The sequence below is a fragment of the Prionailurus bengalensis genome, chromosome B4 (genome assembly GCF_016509475.1).
Source record: "Prionailurus bengalensis isolate Pbe53 chromosome B4, Fcat_Pben_1.1_paternal_pri, whole genome shotgun sequence".
Taxonomy (NCBI): domain Eukaryota; kingdom Metazoa; phylum Chordata; class Mammalia; order Carnivora; family Felidae; genus Prionailurus; species Prionailurus bengalensis.
In genome coordinates this window covers 76,370,277-76,379,678 of record NC_057358.1, presented here as the reverse complement: position 1 = coordinate 76,379,678, position 9,402 = coordinate 76,370,277, and positions in this window count along the sequence as shown.

The window sequence follows — 9,402 nt, the reverse complement described above, 5'->3', positions numbered from 1 at the left end:
CACTAGTGCCCTTGTCAATCAAGACCCTGGCCGCCAACCGATGTCGTAGGAAAAGGTCTCCGCCTCTTCCCCATAGTTGGGAAAGACCGCGGTCTAAAGCCGCCCCTAGTGGAGGAAGTGAAGAGGGGCAGGCCGCACCCAAGGTACCTGACTAGTCACGGAGCCCCCACAACGCTAGGTGATATAGCGCGGCAAAGTCCCGGGATTCTGGTTTTAAGCTTCTCATGGAATGTTAAAACGGGAAAAAAATTCAGATAACACGTAAAAAAGCGGTCTCACAGGAGCCAGTCTACCTTTAACCTTGCCGAGCTTAGGCTTTAGAGCACTCTTGTAGGCTCAGCGAATTGTCCAGGAATGCGAGGAAAATATAGCAGCCCCCGTCCTGCATCGGAAGCACCGACACCCTCTAGCCCAGGTGGTGGTCCTGGGGCCGCGGGCGGGGCTGAAGGGCTTCCAGGATCACCTTGCCTGCTTGGGGGAAGTGGGCGACAACTTCACAATCACTTCGGCCTGTGGAGTAGGGTGGAAGGGAGAGGGAACTAGGGCGGCGATCTGGCAAAGCTGCCCAGGCAACTGGGAGAAGCTAAACCAAGAGAGATCAAAGGGCTGGAGCTCCCCAAGGGCGTGTCCCGGGCCAGAAGCACCACTTGTGCAAGAACTTATAGTAAAGGGTTGTGAAGCTGGTTTAAAAAAAAAAAAGTTTCAACACTATCAACTTTTTAAACTCGTTTTTTACTAGTTTATCTAATATCTCTATAAAAATAGTACAAAATTGACATATGAAGAGGCAAAAGTATGCAGCCAAAAATGTAGAAAAAGAGAGCTTATAGTGGTTGCCAGGTAGTTTAAAATGTTCTTTTTTTTTTTTTTCCGGGATTGTGTGATGTTGTTTTGTCAGCATTTTAAAATAGGCAATGATTTTTTTCTTATTCTAAATAAATATTGACTTATTATATAACTTTGTATTCTGTTTCTTAAATACAGCCCCAGAATTGCATGTTTTAGGCTGCACAGAATATAGATTCACCCCTGCCTCTCATTTTATTTTTTTAGTGTATTTTTTAAGGCTTGCTTGCTTATTTATTTATTTATTTATTTATTTATTTATTTAGAGGAGGTTGGGGGAGCATGCCTGTGGAGGAGCAGAGAGAGATGGAGAGAGAATCCCAAGCAGGTTCCTTGCTGTCAGTGCAGAGCACCCTCCCTTCTTTGGGGCACAAACTCACCAACCCTGAGGTCATGACCTGCATCAAAATCAAGAGTCAATGATACTTAACCAACTGAGCCACCTAAGCACCCCCTGCCTCTCATTTTGTAGATGAGGAAACAGATCCTTGGACAGAAAAGGTTCTGGCAAAATAAGGCAAGAAATTTAGATTAAGCATTGGATCAGTAGAGATGAGATCAGAATTCAGGATTTAGGAAATAACTTTCTAGATGGATAAAACAGTTATCTTTTTTGTAAAGAATACAAATGTGCAGGGTATGATTCTCAGTACCCAACTCAGGTATGCAATAAATACAATTTTACTTTCTGTAGTACAACCCAGTATTTATCCTGAACCTCATTCCATCAGAGTGGGTGAAAATGTACTATTAGACTTCCTTGGGGTTTCTCTCCCTACCCGACCCTAATTTCTGCTGCATTTCTTGGGTAAAGTGCTTGGGAACAGGGCCTATCTGGTTCCTGGTCATCAACCCACACAGGTTGCTGCAGAGGTTTTTACCTTTGTACTAGTGCAGCAGCTCTATATTTCATGCCATAGTTAAGGCACAAGAAAACTTTTGTCAGGCTAATGCTGAACTCTCTGCCTAGAAGAATAAGTTGCTAAGGATTTGGTCTGCATGGTATTGACGAACACAGGTTATTCATTCCCTTTCTGGCTCAGAGTCTCTCATAAGGTTGCAGTCAAATGTCAGCAGGAGTTGCAGTCATCCAAAGACTTGACTGGCGCTGGAGGAATTCCAAGGTGGCTCATTCATAAAGCTGACAATTAGGTGCTAGCTGTTAGCTTGGAGGCCTGAGTTCCTCTGCATGTGGGGTCCTCCTTAAGGCTGCTTGAATGTCCTCACAGTATGAGAGCTGGCTTCTTTTCTTCTTTTTCAGAGTGAGAAATCACAGTGACAAGGAGAGCTAGATGGAAACTCTCTTTACAACTTATCCCCATAAGTCACATAGCAATCACTTCCTTTAATGACAGCCTATTCCAAGGCTCCTGCTTTGGGTTGTGTGCCTCAGAGGGCCTCATACTTTGGAGGGCCTTCCTGAAAATTTTCTAGGTATCCCTTATGTGCCTGGAACCAGCCAGGGCCAGCAGTGCTATCAAAGCTGAGCCCAAACCAGGCCCTGAATGAGATCTTGTCCCAGTTTCTCTCCTTCATGGAATTCCCCAATCCCAGGTTGCCTGAGGAACTCTGGAACTCATGTCTATAGGGTTATCCCAAGGCCCTGAGACCAGGTCTCAATTTTAAGAGAGCATCTTGATGAGCCAACTACTCTTACTGACCAGTACAGTATTCCTTTTGGGGAATCAAGTGAGATTGAGTCTCCAGGTTGGCACTGACAAGCCTATTTGTGGTCACATAGAAGATAAGTTCAGGCCTCTGGACTACAAACAGAACTTCACCAGCTCTTGGACTTGAGTCATGTGTATGGGTCCCTGTGTTGATCCTCACCTCTCAGTGTCTGACTGTGGAACTACCTATGGCCCACCAGAGGATGGTAGATGGCAGCAGGCTACTTTTCTCCTGTACATCACCATATACCACCAGTCCCACTGCCTACCCCCCCAACACTGGCACCCAGGGAAGGAACTCCATTCACTCCAAGGACCCTAGGACATAAATCAGGCAGTCATCTGAAAGTAGCCCCACCCTTCTCCTCCAATATCATTTCGAGGTGCTTTTGAGACTGTCACTTCAAAGTACCAACAGGCCCTTCCCAACTGATGTCTTCTTTTGCTTCTGAATGATGTCGTGATAAAATGCCCTCCCCGTGTCAGTCTTAAGTCATGCCATATGAAATATGCACAAATGGCATCATTCCTCTTGCTGCACCCATGGATCCCTAACATATATTCCCTGTTGGTGGTATGTGGAAGACAGCAATGAGGTCAACATTGAAAGAGATCACAGTCTGGGAATGCTGTGATTATAGTTTACAGAATACAAGAGAAGACATGGTTGGAAGAGGTATTGTTCCATGTTTATGGTATAAAATTCTGGACGAAAATTTAACATGACCATACAAAAAACTATTGTTCAAAATTTCCTGCATACTGTGGGTAAGACTTCCATTTCTGGTCATTATCAAGAGAGTACAGTAATAATCTTTGAGAGTCATGGGCAACATGATGAATGATAAGGTGTCATGAGTAATGATATAACCAGGAGTAAAATAAATAGTATAGAAGAACTACATCTTTATTGTTTCAATATAAAAAGTTTCCAAGGAGCCATGGTATTGTGTTAATAGTGTTACTACGTTTTCTCCTGGTAGGAGATATGAAATTAGCCAGGAAAGCATACTTGACGATAAAGAACATGAAGAAAACATGGAGGGGGAAGTAGGAAATAGGTGAAAGGGATTAAGAGGTACAAGCCCATAATCCTATTCATTAAGCTGTACTGCCTCTCATTGTAAAATTGACATATATTGTTAATGTAATTTTGTAAAAGTGTGTGTGTGTGTGTGTGTGTGTGTGTGTGTGTGTGAATTTAATAAAATCTTTGAAAGAAAAGGACAGTTGTACCTGACTTTAAGCGCTAGGGACGTGTAAAATGGTGGGGAAGAAGGTAAGTAGATAGCAATAGATTATGCATTCCAGAAATTGGGAAGTAGGATGTGGCAGAGTTAAAGAGGAGATAGAAAGCAGGCTGAATTCCTCAGCCGAGGGCAAGGGAGAAGAGAACAAAGGAGAGAGAAAGCTGGGAATGACCTGGGGCCCTTGGTCTAAATTCAACCTTAGGAGAGTCACTGTTTTCCTAACAAACAGAGATAAACATGGCTTTCCTGAAGTCATTTTTTCTGTATCTCACACCTTTCCTTGTCTACTTTTACAACCTCAATACCTCATTCTGGTCTCAAATGCACTGACCTTGTTCGGCCCAGTGGTTATGAGAACATGCAGGTCACAAAATGAAACACATTAAAATCCATACCATCACTTAGAAGTGTGTGTATTTAATACCCCATTTAAGATTCAAGAGGAGCCTTTTCACTTCCCAGATCTCATTTGCATATCCATTGACACCTGAAGGACAGGAATAAAGAAAATTGAGTTTTCTTTTTCCAATCTCAGTATTATGGGCTATCATTACCGTCAACTGGCAAGAGAAAAAAAAAAAACCTAAAAAATACAGCTTGCAGTATTTTTTAATATCAGTTCAGCCCCTTCTAACTTTGGAAAGCATTGATAACAATAACAAGAGTATTAGAACCCTTATTCTTTTCAAATTAAATTTCACTTTGCATAATAACTCAGTAAGATAGTAATGCAGACCTTATCAGTCTCATTTTACAGATAAGAAAACTGAAACCCAGATTAACTTAGTTTCCTCAAAGAACTATCATAGATGCTTCATTCTTGGAAGTAATTAGCTCTTTCCATATCACTGTGGACCTTCAGTCTGAGTTTCAGATCAATCACTTCAGTATTTCCCAGCATTCTAATGTCCACATTCTTCTATTCTCTTACCATTTCCAAGTCCCAAACACTTGGCCGGCCTCTTCATCTACTTTCCCTGGTCCTGCTTCTGTCCTGTAGCATAGGTAGAAAAGGTATCACACTTGTATAACAGTTGCTTATTTACTACATTGACTCCTGTATGGCTGTTCACAACTGATGATCCAAACCTTTTCTTCATCCTTAAGGCATTGATAGACCTTTTTTCCTTGCCTTATGGTGATGGTTTTCAAATAGGTCAACACATTCTTTGAGACTTCTCCCTTCAAGAGGTGGACTCTAATCTCCTCCCCTTCAGTGTGGGCTGGACTTAATGACTTGCTCCTAATAAATACAGTAAAGTGGAAATGATGAAGACCAGGGAGACTTTATCATAAAAAGCACTGTAGCATCCTCTCTGCTCTCTCTCAGATCACTCATGACCAGCTGTCATGTCAGGAGGACACTCAAGCAGCTCTGTGGAAAGGCCCAGGTGGTGAGGAACTAAGGCCTTTTGCCAACAACTAGCAAGGAATTGATGCCAATAGCCATCTAAGTGAGGCTTCTTAAAAGCAGTCAAGATTTCTGGTGACTGGAGCCCCAGGCAGTAGATTTACTGCAACCTCTTGAGAGACCCTAAACCAGAAGAACCCAGCTAAGCCTGTCCCAGATTCCTGACTCTTAGAAACTGTAAGATAATAAAGTTTTTGTTTGTTTGTTTCAAGCCTCAGAGTTTTGGGTAATTTGTTAGGCAGAAATATATAACTAATACTCTTACTCAATCCTTTCCTGATTGCAGCTGACAATGTGACAAAATTTGAGGGTTTCACAGCTTGGGCACATGAGGGCATTAACCCTTAGTGTAAAGAGGGAGCTAAACGTTGAGGAGATCCCATGGAAGGACTAGGCACATGACACTATTAGTGTTTTAGAACACTCATTCTAGCTGATTAGTGGCAAATGGATTGTAAGGGAACAAGAATGACATCCAAGAAGGGAGTCAGGCTATCAGAACAGAACAAAGGGCTTGGACGGGAGTGGCAACTTGTGAAGATGGAGTGAAGCACGTGGATACTTTCACTGAATGAAGAAGTTTGCGTTTTGTGTATGTAGAGGACTGGGGCGGGGAAAACAATCTGGTTTCTGTCTGAAATCACTTTCTTCAGGGCACCAATGCCTTATAACTGCTAAATCTAAAAATCAAATGGCCTTCTTCTAATCTTTCTCCTTGAAACTACTACTTACTTTGGCTACGCTCCAGCACTACTTGGCTGTCCTTCACCTTCTCCTTCACTGCTCCATTTCCGTCTTTCTTCTTGATTCCTCCATAGCTATCAGCAGTAACGCATCCTCTCTTTTACTCAGGTTAAAACTTGGAGTTACTCTCAACCCTTCTCTCTCTCTTCTTTCTTCAACAACTATGTGTCAAGTCCTTAGTAGGCGCCAGATTCTATGTTAAACATTAGAGATGTGCTTGTGCAAATCGGTATCGCCCCAGTCTCTATGGAGTTGTCACTCTAGTGGGAAAGACAGACATCAAACAATCGATCACATAAGTGAATATACACAGGGAGTATAGGGGTTTCTTTCCAGTCCAACTGTCTCTACTTTAAATTTTTAATAGCTTTATTTAGGTATAACTGACGTATAATAAACTACATGTATTTAAAGTTTACAATTTCATGAGTTTGGACATGAAATCATCATCATAATCAGGATAATGGACCTATCTATTATCCTCCCCCTAAACTTCCTCATGCTCCTTCATAATCTTTCCTGCCTTTACCCTCCCTTATCCCTAGGCAACCACTGATCTGCTTTCTATCATTGTAATTAGTTTGAAATTTCTAGACTTTTATATAAGTGTATTCATACTGAATGGCCATATTTTTTGGTCTCTTTTAATCAGCATAATTATTTGAGATTTACCCATCATTATAGTATCATAGTTTTTTCTGTTCTTTTTATTATCCCATTGTATGGATTACCGTAATTTATTTATCCACTTACCTGGTGATGGGCATTGAGATATCTTCCAGTCTTTTGCTATTCCAAAGTGCTAAGAACATTTGTGTGCCAGTCTTTGTGTGCTCATGTGTTTCTTTTTCTTTGGAGTAAAGATCTAGAATTAGAATGACTGCATCACATGGTAGGTGTATGTTTAACTTTTTAAGAAGCTGCTAAACTGTTTTCCAAAGTGGTTGTGCCATTTTACACTCCCAACAGCAATATATGAGAGGTCCAGTTTCTTTCTTTCTTTCTTTCTTTCTTTCTTTTTTAATGTTTATTTATTTTTGACAGAGAGAGAGACAGAGCGTGAGCAGGGGAGGGGCAGAGAGAGGGGGAGACACAGAGTCTGAAGCAGGCTTCAGGCTCCCAGCTGTCAGCACAGAGCCTGACACAGGGTTTGAACTCATGGACTGTGAGATCATGACCTCAGCCGAAGTCAGACGCTTAACTGACTGAGCCACCCAGGCACCCCTATCATCCATATATCTTGTTTAGTGAGTGATCTGTTCAAATTTTTTGCCCATTTTTAAAAAAAATAGGCTGCTTGTTTTCTAATTATTGATTTTTTAGAGTTATTTCTATTTTCTGGATACAAGTCCTTTGTCAGATATGTGATTTGCAATATTTTCTCCTGGTTTGTGGCTTGTTTTTACTTCTCCTAACAATGCCTTTTGGGGCACCTGTCTGGCTCAGTCAGTGGAGTATGCAGCTCTTGGTCTTGGGGTTGTGAGTTTGAGCCTCATGTTGGGTGCTGAGATTACTTAAAAATAACAAAATCTTAAAAACAAGCAAACAAATAAACAAACAATGCCTTTCAAAGAGCATTAGTTCTTAACTTTGATGAAGCCAAATATGTCAATTCATTCTTTTACAGATCGTGTTTTTGGAATCATAGCTAATAAATTTTGCCTCACCCAGGTCACAGAAAAGGGCAAACAATAGCCTGAAGGAGCATACTAACAGCACCAAGACCAAAGACTAAACCAGCCACTGGGGCAGGCATTGGGAACAGTGAGTGGGGAAGGAGGAAAAGGCCCAGTTGCAGATGATAAGACTTTGGGTGGATTTCAGGCTAGCAGAGTGGTGGGTATGATTAGTTAGCATTCAGCATATATTCCTATCTCCTTCTGATATGCAGAAGCTGAAAAGCTAAGGATTATGTTTGTCAGAATGCCTCCTAGCCAGTCAGATGTATTTGGATGAGGCTTAGAAGGCAGAAGTGAGACAAAGGCCATTGTACTGCTCCTTTGACTATTTCTCCTGGTCATGGAGATGTGATATATTTGTATAGCAGTGATTCAGTGACGTCTCTAGCTTTGTAAATATTGAGAGGTGGTTGCATCAGAGTGTAGCAGCAGCAATGTCCCGATCATAGCTTCCAGATCCCTGGATCACACTTGTAGGTGTTCTTAAACCTAGTCATCAGTGGAGACCTCCAGATACACCACTCTCCTGACTGGGGCAGAGATAGCAACTTTCTTGGCAGAGTTTCAGCCTCCAAGACTGGGCTCCTCTAGACTTTCCGGTTGATTTTGTAAGCACCTATCTCCTAGTATCCTTACAATACTTGGAGGGATTTTTGTTCTCTTCGTTGAACCCTGAGTGATACAAGCAGACAGATTGTATCTGGGAGGAGTGATAAAGAATAAAAGGACTGCCATTGTGTGGGAAGATTGTGACAATATATGAAGTCATTCATTTGTTCAGTGAGCATGTAACAGACATGAAGCGGGTGGTATTGCTAGGTACTAGGAATATCTACCTGCCCTGAAGGAGCTTACACAATTTGATGATTTCATGATATGATGATTGAGATATGTTGAGACACTATGTGCTCACAGACATGTTCTCAATTAAATGTGGAAATCATAAAAGAGGTGACCTGTAAGCTTTGTTTTAATGGATGAGTAGGAATTAGCAAGCAAAGAGGGAGGGAAAGAGCATTCCGTCTGTAAAAGGGTGAATTATTATTATTTTTTTAAACGTTTATTTATTATTATTGAGAGACAGAGAGAGAGACAGAGAATGAGCATGGGAGGGGCAGAAAGAGGAGGAAACACAGAATCAAAGCGGGCTCCAGGCTCTGAGCTGTCAGCACAGAGCCTAATGTGGGGCTTGAACTCACAAACTGCGAGATCATGACCTGAGCCGAAGTCGGATGCCCAACAAACTGAGCCACCCAGGCGCCCCTGTAAAAGGGTAAATTATTAAGAAATACTTTTAAATATCTGTGTTCACACCCCACCCCTTCCCAGGAAAGGGAAGAAAGGAAATGTGTATTTCTCAAGACTTTAGAGGAGGAGGCTAGGGGTAATGTGGGAACTTCTTCAGTGGAAAGGGCACAGGTGGAGGCATGAGTTTGAAAACATTTTGACTAAGGAGGTAGAAGCGGTTGACCTAAGAGAGATTCTGGGCTTCCCTAGAGATTAAGGGTAAGGCATCCTCAAGCTGGCCTCAACTTTCCAATCTTCTTTACTCCCTTACCTCTCATAAGAGAATCAGAATGGCATGGGATTTCAAAGCCAAGGCCAGGTTCAGTGCCAGGGTCACCACTGACTAGCACATAGCTTTGAACATATTATTTAACTTCATTTAGTCTGTTTATTCATCTATGTAATGAGGATAATGATAATATCCCCCTCCTACAGTGTTGTAAAGATAAAATCAGATAATGGATGTGAAAAAAGTATTGTAAATTATAAAGCACTGTAAAAATATTAGACACTAT